Genomic DNA, 12468 nt, shown 5'->3' with positions numbered 1-12468 from the left:
CTGTCACCTTCCCCAAATCAATCTACAACTCCCTGACCTACCGCAGAGAAATCTCTGTCCCGGGTTGCATCTCTCAAGTCTTCTTAATAATCACCCTCGGGGGTGTCGAAGTGGCCCTGCTCATGGTGATGCCCTATGACCACTACGCAGCTAGTGCTACGAGGTCATCATTGACCGAGGGGCCTGTGGGAAGATGGCTGCCACCTCATGGCTCAACGCGGGACCGAATGGAGGCATCCGCACTGCCGTGACTTTCTCCTCTTCTGTGACACCAACGCCATCCGTCTGTGACATCCCTGCCCTAATCCGACTCTCCTGTTCCAGACGCTACAGTGATGAGCTCGCCGTTCTGGTCCTCAGCGTGTTTCTGTGCCTAGGTTGTTTTGTCTCCATCGTCGTCTCATTCATGTGCATCTTCCGGGCCGTGCTGAGGATGCCGGCCGCCGAGGGCCGGGCCAAAGCCTTCTCAACCTGCCTGCCTCACCTCGGCTTCTTCATCTTGTTTCTTGCCTCTTTTGCTAATCTCAAGCCTCCCTCAGACTCCTCCTCGACGCTGGACCTGCTACTGTCCGTGTTCTACACCGTGGTGCCCCCAACCCTGAAACCCCTCAACTACAGCCTGTGTAACTGGGACATGAAGGCCTCCCTGGGGAGTGTGCCGAGGTGGAAATGTTTCACGTAGAATGTAATGCCTCTTGTCTGTTCAAAAGTGAAATATAAGCATTGACTCTATCCACCAATAAATCAGCTGTATTTATTGAGTGCTTATTGTATGTAAAGCCCTCTACTAAGCTTAGATCCACTGGAGGACAGAGATATGTGCAATCTGGAGATTCTGGCACCTCGACATTCAATTAATCGTATTTATTGAGTACTTCCATTTTTTAATGATATTTGTTAGGTACTTACTATGTGCCAGGCTCTGCTCTAAGCACTAGGGTAAATACATGCTACACAGGTTGGACAAAGTCCAGTGTCCCACATAGGGGTCACAGTCTTAATCCCCATTTGACAGATGAGGTAATTTAGGCATGGAGAAGTTAAGTGGCTTGCCCAAAGTTTCACAGAATACGAATTGCAGATCGCTAGATTAGGATAGATAGGGGTAGGCAAGGAACATATCTATCATCTCTATTGTAATGTCCTCACCCAAGCACTTAGTACAATGCTCTGCACACAGTAAGCACTTAGTAAATGCCACTGATTGACTGATTCAAGTGGTCCAATTTGTGCCTCCAGCTTGTCTATCTCACCACCAACCTGTTTTCCATTTCCTGCTCCTGGCCTAGAAAACTTTCCCCCTTCATATCTAACAGACTACCACCCTCCCCATTTTCAAAGCCTTATTAAAATCCCATCTCCTCCAAGAGGCCTACCCCGACTAAGCCCTCATTTATCTGTCTTTGTCTCCTTGCTTTGTCATCTATGTGCTTGGATCTGTGACATTTGGGCATTTGATATTGCTTTACTCTGTGTTGAGCACTGGACTAAATCCCAGCCCACACACTTCACTCCTGTAACGCCAAACTTCTCATTGTACCTCAGTCTATTCTATCACGCCGAAGACCTCTCACCCACATCATGCTTCTGCCCTGGAACGTCCTCCCTCCTCAAATCCAACAGACAGTTATCCTGCCCCATTTTAAAGCCTAATTGAAGGGACATTTCCTCCAAGAGGTCTTCCCTGACTAAGCCCTCATTTCCTTTTCTCCCTCTACCTTTTGCCTTGCCCCGATTTGTTCCCTTAGTTCAACTCTCCCTCAGGCCCACAGCTCTTATGTCCATATCTGGAATTTATTTATTTATATCAATGTCTGTCTCCCTCTCTAGGAAGTGTATTTGTTGTGGGCAGTGAATGTGCGTGTTATTCACAGGAGAGGAATCATGGCATAATGGATAACACAGTCCTGGGAGTCAGAAGGTCATGGTTTCTGATCCTGACTCTTTCACCTGTCTGCTTGTGACCTTGGGCAAGTCCCTTAACTTCTCTGTGCCACATTTACCTCATCTGTACAATAGGGATTGAGACTGTGAGCCTCATGTCAGACAAGGGACTGTGTCCAACTCAGTTTGCTTGTATCCACTGCAGTGTCTGGAACATAGTAAGCACTTAACAAATACCATAATTATTACTATTGCTATATTGAACTCTGATTGACTGAATGAATGACTAAATGCTTGGGAGAGTACAGATGAAGAAACTGAGGTACGGAGGGGTTAATTAACTTGCTCATGGTTATGGCGGGCAACAAACCAAACTAGGCTTCCCATTCCAGGGCCCTTTCCAGTAGACTGCCCCGCTGAGACCCTTATTTCCCACTCTATAAGATGCAGAGTCCAGAGAGGTTAATAAGAGCTGGTAACTTCCCCTTCCTCCCTCATACAAACTCTCCTCACGTCTGTGGGGCTCCGGGAACTACCCAAAGTAGTCGTCTTGGGCAGGTCACTTCACTTCTCAGAGCCTCAGTTTCCTCATCTTTAAATGGGGATTAAAATTTGACCCCCCATGTGGGACATGGACTGTGTCCAACCTGATTAGTTTGTATCTACCCCAGTACTTAGTACAGTGCCTGGCACATAGTGAGCATTTAACAAAGACCATAAACAAAGGACAGCACAGTCACTGTTGCAAACATTTCATCCTCTTCATGCATCTCAACAGTCTGGGGAGTTTGGATCCTGGGGAGATCTGGGAGCTAATGTTATCCCTTCCCTTCCTCAGTTTCCACTGTAGCATCCTCTGGGGCAACACAGGAATGCATTCTGGGCTCACCCCGGGGATGCCAACACCCTTGACCCTGAAGGCTTCTGGGTAGTAAAGCCCTATATTTCCCCCTGTACCTTAAGGTCCCCGAACAACCAGACACAGCTACGGGTTATTCTTCTTTGACCAGACACATGTCCTAATGGAGGCTGGAACCTTACAGAATTTACCCAGCAGAAACAGGTGAGTCCAGCAAACTGCACCCACAACCTATCACTGAGCAATCGATTGATTTCTGAAGATTTTAATGTATGTAGAGGACTCTACTAAGTGTTTGGGAAAGTAATAATAATAATAATTATTATTATTATAGTATTTATTAAGCTCTTACTATGTGCCAAGTACTGTTCTACAATATAACAGAGTTGGTAGACATATTCCCTGTCCACAGTGTGCTTATAGTCTAGAGGGGGAGACAGACATAAACATAAATCAATTCTTAACGTAATTCATGAATTGTAATTCATTATATAATATAATACAATATAATATACTACAATATAATAAGTCTGTGGATATAATACACTTCAATCGCCTCTCCCTCAGCCCCACAGCATTTATGTTCATAGATACAATTTGTATGTTCCTACCCATGTCTATCTCCTCCTCTGGATTCTAACTAATACACTGTACCCTCCTCAAGCGCTTAGTACAGTGCTCTGCATATAGTAAACACTCTATAAACATGACTGATTGGTTGGAATGTACATAAGTGCCAACTCAATGGCACTTAACAATAAATAATGATAATAATTCCATCACTACATTGTAAGATTTTTTTAGGGAAGGGATCATGTCAACTTGTTCTATTATACTCTCCCAAGGGTTTAATACAGTTCTCTGCCCACAGTAAGCACTCAAATATCCTCGAATAACATTGGCTGATGTTATTAGACTATGCTAAGTACTTATTTACTAGACCATTTTTCCCAGGCTGTAGGGGGGCAAGTGCAGAGATCCAGACACTCCACTAACCCTAGAGTAATTATATTCCTTTATCTTGTCCTTGAAAATGTACCAGCCTAGGTCTTCAGCACTAGTACTGAAATTTAAAATCCGGGACACATATCAGGAAACCATTACATCCTGTCTGAGACACCACTCTAGAACATCTGGTGATGCACACAACAAATAAATAAATATAAGTTTTCCCCATGTGTCCTCATGATACCCTTATGTTACATCATGTTTCGTAACAGGTGTGATCTATTGGACACACAAAGACAGGGTAGTCAGTTAACACATGTCATTCAAGCGTTCCTTAGTGGAAAGAGCATGGGCTTGGGAGGCAGAGGACGTGGGTGCTAATCTCGGCTATGCTACGTGTCTGCTGTGAGACCTTGGTCAAGCCACTTAACTTCTTTGTGCCTCAGTTATCTCATATGTAAAATGGGGATTAAAACTGTGAGCCCTCCGTAGGAAAGCCTGATTACCTTGTATCTACCCCAGCGCTTAGAACAGTGCTCAACTCATAGTAAGCGCTTAAAGTACCATTATTGTTATTATTATTAATATTGTTGAGCGCTTACTAAGCTTGGGAGAGTACATACAACAGAGCTGGTAAACACAATGAAAGCAATCAATGGCATTTATTAAACGCTTGCCTTGTGCAGAGCACTGTACTAAGTGCTTGGGAGAGCCCAGAAAAACCGAGACACATTCCCTGCCCACAAGAAGCTCAGTCTAGTACTTCAGAAGGCACTGTTACCTTCTGAGATAAGGAGGGAAAAATAGATAATGTGTAAGTGCCTACGACGACCTGGATATTACTTGGAAAAGACTCCCAATTTACCTCTCATTTACCTAATTTACTTACTTCTCATTTCCCACTGTCCTCTCATCCTACCAGGCAGGATAAAACCACCTTCCAGAAGGAAATGGCCAATCTCACAGAGGTTTCGGAATTTCTCCTGCTGTGTTTCTCGGGGATCCGGGAGTCGCAGCTGGTCCACTCCACACTGTTCCTCCTGGTCTACCTGGTGGCCCTGACGGGGAATCTCCTCATCATCGCTGCCACCTCCCTCGACTGCGTCTCACCCCCGTGTACTTCTTCTTCAGGCACCTGTCGGTCATGAACCTCTGCCTTATCTCCGTCACCGTCCCCCAGTCCATCCACAAATCCCTGACCGACCGTAGAGTAATCTCCTTCCTGGGCTGTACTTTTCAAGTGTTTGCGTTCATACTCTGTGCCTGTGCAGAGACTCCCCTGCTCATGGCGTTGTCCTTCGACCGCTACGCGGCCATCTGCCTCTCCCTACGATACTTCTTCTTCAAGCACCTGTCTGTGCTGGACCTCTGCCTTATCTCCATCACCGTCCCCCAGTCCATCCACAACTCCCTGACTGATCGTAGAGAAATCTCCTTCCTGGGCTGCGCTTTCCAAGTGTTTGCGTTCATACTCCGTGCTTGTGCAGAGACTCTCCTGCTCACGGCGATGTCCTTCGACCACTATGCAGCCATCTGCCTCCACCTACGATACATTGTCATCATGGATGATGGGGCCTATGCGATGATATCTGCTGCCTCGTGGCACTTTGGCTCATGGAGCACCATGACGCACTCCATCACAACCTTCTCCGTCCCTGTCTGGAAGTATAAATTCCTCCGCAGTTCTTCTGCGACATCCCTCAGCCCATCAGTCTCGCGGGGACCAGTGGAAATCTCCAGGAATTTGTGACGAAAACCGTCTCAGTCGGCCTTACCTTCGGTTATTTTCTCGCCATCGTAGTCTTGTATGTGTGCATCTTCCAGACCGTGCTGACGATGCCGACCACCGAGGGCCGGACCAAAGCCTTCTCCATCTGCCTGTCCCACTTCACCACCGTGCCTTAATTCGTAGCAAATGGAGATTTCGCCTACCTCAAACCCGTGTCTGACTCCCCGTCGACCCTGTACCTGCTGGTGTCCATGTTCTACACCGTGTTGCCCCCCGCCCTGAACCCCCTCATCTACAGCCTGAGGAACAGGGACACGAAGGTGGCGCTGAGGAAAATGATAGCGGGGAAATGCCTCTAAAATGGCACATTAGAACATCCTTCTCCATGAAGTCATGGGCCCTTCTAGAACGAATAACACCAGGTCCCCACCCCTTGGCATCGGTCCCACGGGAGTCACCGGTGAAGAGGAAGTCTCCTGTGAAGAAAGATGGCTGACCTGGTTACTGAGACCTCAGAAACAAGGTCCTCCAGACCGGAATTGATTACAATGCCAGCCGTCTACAGACACTGGTGGCTGTGGAGATTGGCTATTTGTATAGTATTTCTAAAGTGTTCATTACCAATTAATCAATCATATTTATTGAGTACTTACTGTGTGCAGAGCACTGTACTAAGCGCTTGGAAGAGTACAGCATAACCATAACCAGACATTCCCTGCCCACAACAAGTTTATAGTCGAGAAGGGGAGGCAGACATTACTATAAATGAATAAAGTACAGATATGAACATAAGTGCAGAGGGTGAAAGCGGGGTGAATAAAGGGTGCAAATCCAACTGCAAGAGCAGCGCAGAAAGGAGTACAAGAAGAGGAAATGGGGGCTTATCGGAGAAGGGCTCCTGAGGAGAGGTGCTTTTAATAAATGCCTAAAGGTGGGGAAAGTGAGAGCTCAGAGGATGGTCGTATAACTAGTCAGCTTTCCAGAGTCTCGTTCGTTATCGGAATGTCTCTACATTACGAATTCATTGTGAGCTGTGATTATGTCTGTATATTGTTGTATTCTACTCCCCCAAGATGTTACTACAGTGCGTCACATGCACCAAAGACGATTGAGTGAATTTGTGACCACGGACGTTCTCGTGGATGAGGGAGGTAACATTAGTGGGACAGACTGAGCCCATCTTAACGTCGGGGTTAATGTCACCTCTGGACTCCTGAGTCTTCCAGCTAACGACTCTCTCAGGGCAGGTCTGGGGCTGGTCTTCCCGGGGAAACCCCATTCCTCGTCCCACCCAGAACAGTGACTGTTGTCTCTGAGGAGCCGGGAGCACTGATTCTATGCCAGACTCTTTCCTGTCACGGCCACAAACCCGCAAGGGGAGACAAGAAGAAGGATCTCAGTATCCCCAACCCTGGACCACCCCGGTGAGTCAGGGTCAATCGCTCAATCCATCTATCGCAGTTATTGAGCACTTACTGGGTGCAGAGCACTGTATTAAGCACTTGGGAGAACACAGTCCAATTGAGTTGATAGACATGATCTGTGCCCACATGGAGCTTACAACTGACTGTTTTCAGAACTCTGTACTAAGTGCTTGAGAAAGTCCAGTAAAACAGAGTGGGTAGACACAATGTCAGCCCTCAGGAAGCTTACAGTCTAGCGTGAGAAATAGATATTAAAATGAATTATAGACAGGGGAAGCATCAGATTATAAGAATACGTCCATGTATGAGAAGCAGATGATAGGTAGCATGGCCTAAGGGAAGGATCACAGGCCAGAGAGCCAGAGGACATTGGGTCTAACCCCAGCTCCACCACTTATTTGCTTTGTGACCTTGAGCAATTCACTTCTTTTCTCTGCGCCTCAGTTATCTTATATGTTACATGGGGATTAAGACTGTGACCCTCATGTGGAACATGGACTGTGTCCAAAACCGATTAGCTTGTATCTACCCGAGCACTTAGGATAGTGTCTGGCACATAATAACCGCTTGACAAATGCCATCAAAAAAAGGTAGGTGGTGAAGCTGGGATTAGAGTGCAGGTCCTCTGCCTCTGATGCCCGTGCGCTTTCCACTTAGGTTATGCTGCTTCCCAGTTACCGACAGGAACAGAAGATACAGAATACAAGTCCAGGTTGTAAAGAAGGTCCAGATAAAAAGCCAGGAAGACAGAAAAGATGGAAGGGGAAGCCTAGGTTTGAGAGGAGTGGCTAGACTTGGGATGTGGGTGGCAAAGAAGTCTCTATGGAAAAGATATTGACCGCCTGAAGAAGAAAAGTCTCTGAGTTAGGAGGCGCGAATTAATAATAATTACGGTATTTCTTAAGTGTTTACTATGTGCCAGGCACTATTTTAAGCGCTGGGGTACATACAAGGTAATCAGGTTGTCCCCCGTGGGGCTTACAGTATTAAACTCCATTTTACAGATGAGATGACTGAGGCACAGAGAAGTTAATTGATTTGCCTAAGGTCACACAGAAGATAAGTGGCGGAGTCGGGATTAGAACCCACATCCTCTGACTCCTAAGCCTGGGCTCCTTCCAGTAAACCACGTTGTTAACATCTACTTGAAACCGGTCGAGACCAAGCTGCCAGGATCCCAAGAGGAGGTCAAAGGACAATGAAAATGAGGTTCGACTAGCCTGGAAACTCGCTGCACGCAGGGATTGAGTCTACCAACTCTGTTCTACTGTACTTTCCCAAGCGCTTAGTACAATGCTCTGCACACGGGAAACGCTCAATATTGATTGATTATTCACCGCATCGTCAGCCGCAGAGCACTTATGTATATATTTCCATCATTTACTAATTGATATTGTCAGTCTCCTCTTCTAACCTCTAAGCTCATTGTGGGCAGGGACTAAATCTACCGACATTGTCCTATTGTACTCTCTCAAATCCTTAGTACAGTGCTCTGCACACAGTAAATGCTTAATAATTACCGGTGTTTGTCTACTCTACTGTCCTTTAGGCTTTGAATAACAGAATCAATTTTCTGTGCCTCCATTTTCACAGATTCTCCGTGAAAATGACCAGCACCGCCATGGTGACATGCTTCCTCCTGTTGGGATCCTCAGAGGTCCGGGAGCTGCAGCTGGTCCAGGCAGCACTGTTCCTCCTGGTCTACCAGGCGGCCCTGATGGGCAATCCCCTCATCGTCGACATCATCGTCCTCGACCGGCACCTCCACACCTCCATGTACTTCTTCCTCAGGAACAAGTCGGTCCTCGGGCTCTGCCACATCTACGTCACCTTTCCTAAGTCCACCCACAACTCCCTGATTAATGGCAGAATCATATATCTATGGGGTTGTGTGGCTCAGGTCATTTTTGTAATTTTGTTTGCTGCCTCAGAGTTATGCGTTCTCACGACGATGTCTTACGACAGCTACGCGGCCATCTGCCGCACCCGGTGCTACGAGGTCATCATGGATAGGGGGGCCTGTGGGAAGATGGCCGCCGATGAGTACTCGATGTACTCAGCCGGGACATTGACACTGAGCTTCTGTGGCTCTAACCCGATCCAGGAGTTCTTCTGCGATATCCCTTCCTTACTGGAGATCTCCTGTTCCAAAACGCATGTTGTCGTCGATGTCAGTATGGCCAGTGCAGTCAGCTTCGTTTTTGTCTCCTTCGTCTCCATTGTCATCTCGTACATGCACATCTTCCGGGCATTGCTGAGGATGCCGGCCGCCGTGGGCTGGGCCAAAGCCTTCTCCACCTGCCTGCCCACCTCGTAGTTGTGACTTTATTCGTAGTAAATGGAAACTTCGCCCACCTCAAGCCCGTGTCTGACTCCCTCTTGGCCCTGGGCCTTGGCCCGTGTTCTATACCGTGGTACCTCCCACTTGGAACCCCCTCACCTACAGCCTGAGGAACCGAGACATGAAGTCCACCCTGAGGAGAATGATAGCGGGAAAAAGCCTCTAAAATGGCGGTAGAACCTTCTTCTCCCTGAGGTCAGAGACCTTTCTAGCCTTGGGAAACTCTGGGTACCCATCCCTTGGGGTCGGCACATGGCAACTACATGTGAGCTCAGAGGAGGATCGCATAACTAGACAGTTTGCCAGAGTGTCGTTCGTTATCGAAATGTCTCTACATTATAAGTTCATTGTGAACGGTGTGTTTAGAATGCAAGGCCGGATTGTAAAGAGGGGCCAGATAAAAATCCAGGAATGCAGAGAAGATGGAACCGGAAGGATGGGTGTGAGATGAGAGGCCAGTCGTGGGATGTGGGTAGGAAACCTGCCGCTGTGGAAAAAAAAAACACTGACCGCCCGAAGAAGAGAGTTAGGAGTTGGGGGTTAGGAGGCGAGGACTGCAAACATCTATTTGAAACCAGTCGATACCAAGCTGTCAGAATCCCAAAAGAAGGACAAAGGACAATGAAGCTGAGATTAGACTAGCCTCAAAGCTCTCTGCGGGCAGGGAACGTGTCTTCCAATTCTGTTCTACTGTACACCCTCCCTATTTACCTCCTCCTGGAGACATTCCCAGACTAAGCCCCCATTTTTCTCAGCTCCCCCTCCCCTCCCCATTGCCCCAACTCACTCCATTTGCTCTACCCCCTCCCCACCCCACAGTACTTGTGCATATATGTGCATATTTATAATTCCGTTTATTTATATTATTGATATGTATGTATCTATTTACATATTTATTTATATTGATGCTATTGATTTGTGTTTACTTGTTTTCATGTCTGTCTTCCCCCTTCTAGACTGTGAGCCCATTGTGGGCAGAGATTGTCTCTGTTGCTGAATTGTACTTTCCAAGCGCTTAGTACAGTGTTCTGCACACAGTAAACACTCAACAAATACGATTGAATGAATATCAACTCTAATGTACTCTGCTTAGGAAAGTATTCTGCATGCAGTAAGTGCTCAGTAAGTGCCAGAGATTGATTGATTTAGTGGACAGGGAATGTGTCTACTAACTCTGTTTATTGTACTCTCCCAAGCACTTAGCATAACTCTGCACAAAATAAGTACTCAATAAATACAGTTAATGGTTTGTTTGATTGAACCCACCCCTGTGGACGGCCCTGAGCACGAGCATTTCTACAGTTTTTCCCAGTTTCAGTTTCGAAATTCTGGGATGCTTTATGGATTGAGCTCCAGGGGTCAAAGAGGTGAGCAGTCGGTGGTTGTTAAGGGGTGGGAGGGGAAGGGAAGAAGGGAAACAAGGAATAAATTTGAAAACCAGGGAGTCGGGTGAGAGGGTTGAGAGGGAGAAAGAGGGTTAAGAGGGAGAAAGCTTGAAATTCAGGGGATGAAGAAGCTCAGAAGAGATGGAAAGAGGCAGGGTTAAACGCAAGTCAATGATTGATAAATTGATGGGATGCCCGATCTCCAGGTAGGGTCATGAGGGAAGAATGACAGGTCAGTCAAAGGTGTTAAGTGCTTACTTTGTGCCAGACACTATACTAAGTCCCGGGATAAATACATGCTAATTAGGTTGGACACAGTCCATGACTCCCAGAAGGGCTCACAGTCTTAATCTTCATTTTACAGATAAGGGAGCTAAGGTACAGAGAAGAGAAGTGACGTTCCCAGGGTCATACAGCAGACGAGTGGCTGAGCTGGGATTAGAAATCATGCCCGCCTGACTCCAACGCCTGTGTATCCACTAGACAATACTGCATCAATATGATTTATGATGATGATGCTTCATTCATTCATTCATTCATTCAATCGTATTTATTGAGCGCTTACTGTGCGCAGAGCACTGTACTAAGTTCTCGGGAAGTACAAGTTGGCAACATATAGAGACGGTCCCTACCCAACAGTGGGCTCACAGTCTAGAAGTGGGAGACAGAGAACAAAACAAAACATATTAACAAAATAAAATAAATATAATAAATATGTACAAATAAAATAAGTAAATAAATAGAGTAATAAATACGTATATACAGGTGCTGTGGGGAGGGGAAGGAGGTACGGCGGGAGGATGGGGAGGGGGAGGAGCGGAAGAGGAAGGAAGGAGCTCAGTCTGGGAAGGCCACCTGGAGGAGGTGAGCTCTCAATAGGGCTTTGAAGGGAGGAAGAGAGCTACCTTGGTTGATGTGCAGAGGGAGGATATTCCAGGCCAGGGTGAGGACGTGGGCCGGGGGTCGACGGCGGGACAGGCGAGAACGAGGCACGGTGAGGGGATTAGCGGCAGCGGAGTGGAGGATGCGGGCTGGGCTGTAGAAGGAGAGATGGGAGGCGAGGTAGGAGAGATCGAGGTGATGGAGAGCCTTGAAGCCGAGGGTGAGGAGTTTTTGCCTGATGCGTAGGTTGATTGGTTGCCACTGGAGATTTTTGAGGAGGGGGGTAACATGTCCAGAGCGTTTCTGGACAAAGACGATGCGGGCAGCGGCGTGAAGTATGGATTGAAGTGGGGAGAGACAGGAGGATGGGAGATCGGAGAGGAGGCTGATGCAGTAATCCAGTCTGGGCAGGATGAGAGATAGAACGAGCAGGGTAGCGGTTTCGATGGAGGGGAAAGGGCGGATCTTGGCAACGTTGCGGAGGTGAGACCGGCAGGTTTTGGTGACGGTTTGGATGTGAGGGGTGAACGAAAGAGAGGAGTCGAGGATGACACCAAGGGTGCGGGCTTATGAGACGGGAAGGACGGCAGTACCATCAACAGTGATGGGAAAGTCAAGGAGAGGGCAGGGTTTGGGAGAGAAAATAAGGGGTTCAGTCTTGGACATGTTGAGCTTTAGATGGCGGGCATATATCCAGATGGGGGTGTCCTGAAGGCAGGAGGAAATGCGAGCCTGGAGGGAGGGAGAGAGAGCAGGGGTGGAGATGTAGATTCGGGTGCCGTCAGCGTAGAGATGATAGTTGAAGCCATGGGAACGAATGAATTCACCAAGCGAGTTAGTGTAGATCAAGAACAGAAGGGGAGCAAGAACTGACCCTTGAGGAACCCCTACAATAAGGGGATGGGAGGGGGAGGAGGAGCCCGTGCTTCTCTTGTGTATTTAGTCAATTAATGGTATTTATTGAGGGCTTACTATGTGCAGAGCACTGTAGTAAGAGCTTGGATAGTATAATACAA

The sequence above is a fragment of the Tachyglossus aculeatus genome (genome assembly GCF_015852505.1).
Source record: "Tachyglossus aculeatus isolate mTacAcu1 chromosome 12 unlocalized genomic scaffold, mTacAcu1.pri SUPER_6_unloc_2, whole genome shotgun sequence".
NCBI lineage: Eukaryota > Metazoa > Chordata > Mammalia > Monotremata > Tachyglossidae > Tachyglossus > Tachyglossus aculeatus.
Note: the sequence above shows the minus strand (reverse complement) of the source record.